Source organism: Manihot esculenta, chromosome 15 (assembly GCF_001659605.2).
Source record: "Manihot esculenta cultivar AM560-2 chromosome 15, M.esculenta_v8, whole genome shotgun sequence".
Classification (NCBI taxonomy): domain Eukaryota; kingdom Viridiplantae; phylum Streptophyta; class Magnoliopsida; order Malpighiales; family Euphorbiaceae; genus Manihot; species Manihot esculenta.
In genome coordinates, this window is record NC_035175.2 from 20,341,623 (window position 1) to 20,349,620 (window position 7,998).

Genomic DNA, 7,998 nt, shown 5'->3' on the forward strand with positions numbered 1-7,998 from the left:
ATTGGTAGGCAAAATTATGCTTTTGATACTTTTTTATTTTTCTAATATTGTTCAAATACAAGTTGAATATTAATTAATAGTTTTTTTTTCTTAACTTTTGTTATTTGAGTGAGTTCAATTAAGCTCATATACTTTTATTAGAGAGTCAAATAAATTTAATTTAATTTTTTTACCAATTAAATCTCTGTATTGTTATTCAAGGCTCATCTAATATAATATTATTTTTTAAAATAAAAATATTTTTTAAAAATTATTTATTATATCTATATATTTTTTAAAATTTTTTTGTTAATTAAAATATTAAATTTTTGATATTTTAAATTATAAAAAATAATATTTTATTATAGCTTTTAATAAAAATAAATAAATTTAATTGGATTAAAATTTTAAATTAAACTTATTTGACCCTTACATAAAATACTGAAATTTAATTGAATTATATCCGATTACTTTTAATAAGTTTAAGGTTTATTAATTAATTAATTTAAACCTTTTTGAAATTACATGAAAGAAATAACAAATAGAGATAATGAGCATTGTATAATAATAATAATAATAATAATATGCAATTAAAAAATAAAAAAGGAATTGAGCTTATTAAAGCAATAGAATAATAAAGGCCCATTAATAGATATAGTTCAATTTACTTTAAACTCTATCAGGTAAATGGATTCCAAAAATAATAACGAACTTTAATGATTTTTTTTAAATTATTAGGTTTTTAATGACCTTAATATTGTTAAATTATTATTTTTTTCTTGTAATGATTTGATAAGTTATTTCTTTAAGTTAAAAATTTTGTCTAATAAATTCAATAAAATAAAAATAAAAATTTGTATTTTGTTTATTAAATACATAAATATTATAATTTTAATGGAGCATTTGTGTATTATTAAGAATAAATTTAAAACAATTATTTTCTATAAGTAAATTTTTAATTTTATATTGAGAAATAAAAATAAAAATAAACCGCAAATAGAGAATCCTGGCTCACCTCACCCTTATCTTTAACAGGGAACTCTCCATCTCAGCCCCAAGTCCTTGCAAGGCAAGGCTGTAATTTTATTTTAGTATATATATAATAATTGTTGGAAAAAATGAGGGACATATGAATGGATTTTTGTGTTTGCCACTAAGAAACAGACATTATAGTATCCTAAAACTACTCTGAGACCAAAAGACAAAGAAGGAAAATTAATATATATCCTAAAATTAATTAGTTAATTCTGTTAGAATCTAAATATATCTATATCAAAATTAAAAATGTGTGGCTAATCATAATTTTATTATCATTTATCTCAATATATCAGGCTTTCATTATCCACTCATTTGTTGAGTAATTATATACTAATATTGGAGTTTTCAAAAACTCTACCTATGTATATACCTTCTTTTCCATCAATCCCATCATTTGCTTTTGCTTTTGCTTTTGCTTCTGCTTTTTTTTGTAGGACTAAATGTGATGAATGCGGTTGAGAATGAATTGAATTTCCTCATTAACAGTGTATTTGATAAAAAGAATAATATAAGCAAATCAAGGAGAGAGAAGAAAGATCGCATCATGAATGGTACATTGCAGAGATCATCAGTTTCGTTTAGGAGGCAAGGCTCCTCTGGTCGTGTTTGGGACAACCTTCATATTGATCGAAAGGCTAGCGAAGCGCTTAGTGGACCACTCAGCGGACAACTTCTAAGCATGTCCGTTGATAAGAGCCAAAAGCTGTCTCTAAAAAACATTGAAAAAGAAGCTATCCAAGAAAAAGAAAACAAGGAGATTAGTAATTTTAAATCCTCTCCATCTCCAATGCCATCTTCTAAATCAGACAATAAGAATCAAAGATGCAATGTCTTGTCATTATTTAGGAGTTGTATGGGGTCTCCAACCCTTTAATTTTCTTTTCTTTTCTTTTCTTTTTCTCCTCTATCATTAAATGTGTAATATTATCATCAACAACTTAATTTTTTTCAATCTTTCATTTGTCTCTCCTAATTTCAATATGCTATGGATTAATTCGGAAGCCTTGTAACATTATAATAGTTGAACATGTTATTATTACATGCCAGTGACTCATGAAATTCTTAGTTGGGGATTCTATTACCATATTGCAATAATTATAAGGATTTTTTTTTTTTGTTATAAACAATATTAAATTTCTCTTATTCTTCTCTTCTTTGTAAATATATTTAGTTTGGGACTCAAACCAATATCACTTATCTAAAGGTTATTGGTCTCTTCTCCTCTTCTTGACTATAATTCATTAAAACTTATCTTGAAGGTGACAGTAATCATTAAAATCAATATGGATGAATGACAGCATAAGGAAATCTACACAAACCTTGTGCATGGTGGATAAATTTTATTAAATTTCCCTCAAATTTTGAGGGTTATCCATTTTTATCCTTTAATTACCCCAATAAAAATCTCTTAACTTCATTTTTATTGCATAAAAGATCATTCTCATAAGTTTTGGTGTTTTTTTTCTAGCTAACTCACTTATGTGGTATCTCCAGGAAAATTTTAAATGATCATTTTTTTGTTTTTCATATTGGACCAAGACCTTCTCTGTCATGTTAAAGATGTGATCTTCATAAGTTTAAGAACTTCTTTATCAATGGATTGGGTAAATATCTATGCTTTATAACATAGAACATGTACCAAATCTCTCAAATCTGCATTTTTTTTTCTTCATTTTTTTCTCTATTTTCAGGGACAGACATTGCCTTCTCTCTAATCTATGACATCAATATTGTTGCAAGTTAACGAAGAGAATAGTCAACCAAATTGCATTTATAATACACAAACTACTATGTGCACTTTATGGATCAAGGTAATTTACATGATTTTTTATACATTTGATGTATTGCAAAACTCACCATTTTTTTTCATATTAAATTTCATATTTTTGCTATGATTTCGATATAAATAATTGGTTTTTACTTAAATTTTGATTTTGAACAGATTTTGAGCTGAAAATGAGAAAATGAACCAAAAGAGACTGTTTAAGAATTTTTTCTGATCGGAGGGTACAGCTTTACTCAAGGTTGTAGCTCAAGCCGACGGACAGATTTAAGGACTTCGGTTTTTGCCAGCTGTACAGAGTTCAAATCAGTTTCAGATAGATGCAAAAACAGTTAGATCAGGATTAAGACAAGAATCATCATAGGAGTAGTAGATTTATTCTACTTTTTCTTTTAAATTGTAAATAATTAACTTTTTATTTGGAAAAAGCATATATAAAGGCTGCCCTAGAAGTAGAAAATAATCTCTCTACACATCTCATATCATCTCTTCTCCTCCTCTCTCTTTTTCGGATCCTTCTTGGCCGAATTCTTCTTCTCCTTTTTCTTTTATTTTTCTGCAATTTTATTATGGCCCTTAGAGGCTAAACTCTTTTATTCAATTGAAGCTTAATCAAATTGATATTTATGTAAAGTTGTTAGATTTTATTCCTAATTTCTGTTCATCTTATTTCTATTTTCAACTAATTTATGTTTTTAAGGAACATCACCTCCATTGTTTTTCTCTTATAAATTCAAGAAGCTTATTGAATCTCCTAGGAAAACTGTAACGACCCGGAAACCGGACCACTACCGGCGCTAGGTAAAAATTAGGGCAAAGCACAATTGTAATCCATTATACATTACATGCCCACAACTATTCTATTACAAAAACTATACCAGCCGTAAGCCAACTCTCCCGAGCTATCTTTGACCCTGCAAACCTGGGGTTAGGGGAAATGAATAAACTACAAGAACCTAGTGAGCTGAACATAAAAACAGTTTAATAAACAAATGCTCATATTGAATGCGTCACAACACAAACAATTCACAACAAGATGGACTTGTCACTAGTAATCCTTTGCATATCCAATGTACCCGGCCCTCGACGGAGCTCCTCAGGACTTTCTCTTAAACATAATATAACATATCCATAAATGCCAGGGACGTAGAATGGGTCTCGACCTGAACTTTCTCTTATCATATTGCCAGGGGAGTAGAATGGGCATCGACCTGGACTTCTATATCATATCATATCATATCATATGGAGGGCTAGTGGATCATCCAATATCCATCCACATCAACAGTAAAATATGCAATGCGTCATATTCGTGAATTCTAATGCAACATCCTAATACATAAACATGACATTCGTGATGTATGAACATGCTTAAAAGTTTGATTGCTTTAAAACGATAGATTAGTTTAGTTCTACTCACCTCTGGCTGACGCTTGGCTAAAACTGTAGCAGCTGACTTACTGCTGGCCTTTACGGTCTCCCTAGTCCGATCCTACACAGGTGGACTCAAATGTAGGACCAAACATAACTATTACATGACTCTAAACAACTCTCCAAAAACCCCCTAAAACATAACAAAACATGCATAGGAAACAAGCAAAGGAAGGCTGGGCAGGAAACTTTCGGAAGCAGATTCGGCGGCCGAAGATCCCCACAGATCCGAAAGTCCGACACTTTCAGGCGTAGGTTCGGCGGCCGAAGGTCTCCACAAATCCGAAAGTCACTAACCTTCGGGGGCAGGTTCGGCGACCTAACCCTTTCACAGATCCGAAAGTCCATCCTTTTGGGGGTAGGTTAGGCGGCCAAAGGCTGCCTCCACAGGCAGGTTTGGCGGCCAAACCTTGCTTCGATGGCCGAACCTGGGTTCTCCAGAATGGCAGAACCTGATTCTACCTTATGCACTCAGCCACCAAAACTCTCCAAAACCACACATCCAACCCCTCAAAACATGCATACACACTCATCAAGCATAAGGGGCATAAAACTAGCCTAAACCCCAACAAACAACTATAAAACAATACATAAACAAACATTCATGAACAAAACTAACACAAACCCTAACACTTTAGATCTAACCAATTCATGCATTTTAACCCTTAACCCTTTTTAAAACTTACTTAAAACATAGGAAAAGGCAAGGATCTACACTTACATCTTGAAGATCTAAGGTAGATGCGACCCAAACTTGGAGTTGAGGAGAAACGGTCTCCGAACTTTAAAATCTTGGATTCAAACTTAAAACTTCAAAAACAAAGAAAACTCATGAATATCTTGAAGGATTTGAAGGAAACACAACAAAATCAACAATGGAAGGGCAAGAACTCACCTTTGCCCGAAAATGGAGAGAGAAACTCTCCCATTTTCGGACTGGAGGCCTCATATAGGTGGCTGGCCAGACCACTTTCGAGGGCCGAAAAGAGAGCTCCCGCGGCAGCACCATATTCGGTGGCTGAACATAAGGTTCGGCGGTCGAACCTAGGCTTTCCTTCCAAAACATTTTTCTTTCTTTTAAAAAATTTCTTCCACACAAAAAAACCAACAGTAAAATCATAAAATTTATTTTGTGAAAAACTTATTTTACCCTTCTAAGAGGTTCCGACATCCGAAATTCCGAATTTCAACGGAGATTCCGTCGGAAGGTTGAAATTCCGACGCCGAAGTCTAGCCGGGTATTACATTCTCCCCCCTTAAGAACATTCATCCCCGAATGTTCAACAAGCAAACATAAACATAAAGAAAACACATAAAACTTAAAACACTTACTTCAAAAGAGATACGGGTATTGCTGGAGCATGGACTCTCGGGTCTCTCAGGTGCACTCTTCCATATTGTGGTGATTCCAAAGGACTTTCACCATCATGATTTTCTTGTTCCTCAACTTCTTGATTTGAGTGTCTACGATCCGCACTAGTTGCTCAATATAGGTGAGATCTCCTAGGATCTCTACATCAGGTTCATTAAGAATTTTACCCGGATCTGACATGAACTTTCGTAACATGGAAACATGGAAAACCAGATGGATTCTCTCCATAGAAGCAGGTAAATCTAACTTGTAAGATACATTCCTAATCTTTTGCAAGATTTTGAAGGGTCTGATGTATCTTGGAGCTAGTTTACCTTTTTTCCCAAAGCGAATCACCCCTTTCATAGGAGACACCTTGAGCAACACCATATCTCCCTCCTGGAACACAACATGTTTTCTGCGGACATCTACATAGCTCTTCTGCCCACTCACAGCAGTTCTGATTCTTTCTCTGATAATAGGCACTACTCTGCTGGTGATCTCAACTAATTCTAGCCCTGTAAGAGCCCTTTCTCCCACTTCGTCCCAGTAGACAGGTGACCTGCACTTCCTCCCATATAGAGCTTCATAAGGAGCCATCCCTATGCTAGCATGATAACTGTTATTATAGGCAAACTCCACCAGTGGTAGATGCTGCCCCCAAGAACCACTAAAATCTAGCACACACATTCTCAATATGTCTTCTATCGTTTGGATGGTCCTCTCTGACTGCCCGTCAGTCTGTGGATGGACAACACCAAATGAGCCTTTTCATCTCTTTTCTCTTTTGTTTCTTCTTTGTAATCCATGAGTGGCTAAAAACTCCATATCTAGTTGAAGTTTGGGAGAAATTTCAATTTTCATATGAATTGGGAGATCTAAATTCAATTGTTCATCTTTTATTCTTTAATATTTATGCAAATTTTATTCTTCATCTCATTATTACTTTGTCATTGGATCAATAAGCCCATTGTTCTTGATTTCAAAGTAGTATATTGTTAGTTTGAATGCTTGAAGTCCGTAATTGCTTAGGTTATTTCAAACACAAGTAACAATTAATGTAACAACTAAGAAATTGCATAATCTAACTCAAACTCACCACGCGGCTGGTCAGTTAGAATTAGGTCTCTCTAAAACTTAAAGCAGTTGATAAATTAAGATCCCAAAGACGTTCTCTAGGCGATTTGTTGGCTAGGAATTAATTAGCGAACTTTTCCTAATTAATTTAAAACCTAAGGAAAGATTGGTTATATGGAGCGTCTTCCATAACTATAACTGATTTATTTAAGTTTATAAAGGTATCTTTGTACCGATGATCAATTCCCAAACTGAAATGGATTTCACACTTCAACTATAGTTTATTTTCATTGATTATTTCTCTTTTAATTTTCGCTTCCTTTAATTGCTTTAATCTTTATTTTAATTTATCATCAAAATTCTCCCTTATATTATTTTCATTGCTTATTTGCCTTATTCATTGTTTGGAAAGTTATAGGGTCAATTCTCTGTGCATTTGATCCTATTATCACTATACACGATTCTTAATTGTTGTTATTTCAGTAGGTTATTTTTAATAACTTTGACACTCATCAAACTTCTTCAATATCCTATAAAACCTTAATGGGCAATAAGCAATGTTACAAAGAAATAAGAACATCATAAGACACTCACAAAATCTCATCATGCAGTACGCAAATAAAAAATGAATTTGACAAAACAATACTCCAAAGAACTTTTTTATCATATTAGGTGGTCAATAATAGACAAATGCATAAGCACACCAAAATAAAACAAAGAAGTGTAGTAAATTTAGAGTAAAAGCAAATAAAAAACTTACATAAGAAATTATCCCATGAATAATTAAATTTGAACTTGATAGGGATGTGAAAAAATTATAGCATTCAAGATAATAAGGTCTCCTGCTATGAAATCAAATAAAAATAAATGATACAAACCTTCACTATGTCAACCATTCTCTGCTAAAAAAAAATAAGCTAATGTTGCATTACCTGCTATTTGTAAATTATGTTAGTTGCTCTCTAAAGAAAGGGAAGAATTTCAATCCAACTAGACATACACAATTAGCATGGAAAGAGGCCATACTAGTAATTTCGTGGTAGACATCATATATATTCTAGTATGAAAAAAGAAATCCTTAGACTGAGATGGTTTCTCAATGGTTATACATGAAGCCACAGTAGATGAAATAAGTCTCATAAAATTATTCTACATTGAATAGTCAATCGAGAACCATTTCTATTTCATTCTTTAGCGTCTCCATTTCGTGGTCACTCAAGTCAATTACAAAAGACCACTGCATATCAAGGGAACCCTAAAACATATGTAATACCCGGCATGTTCAGACATCAGAATTCCTATCGTTCGGTGGAATCGAGGATGTCAGAGCATCCCTGAAGG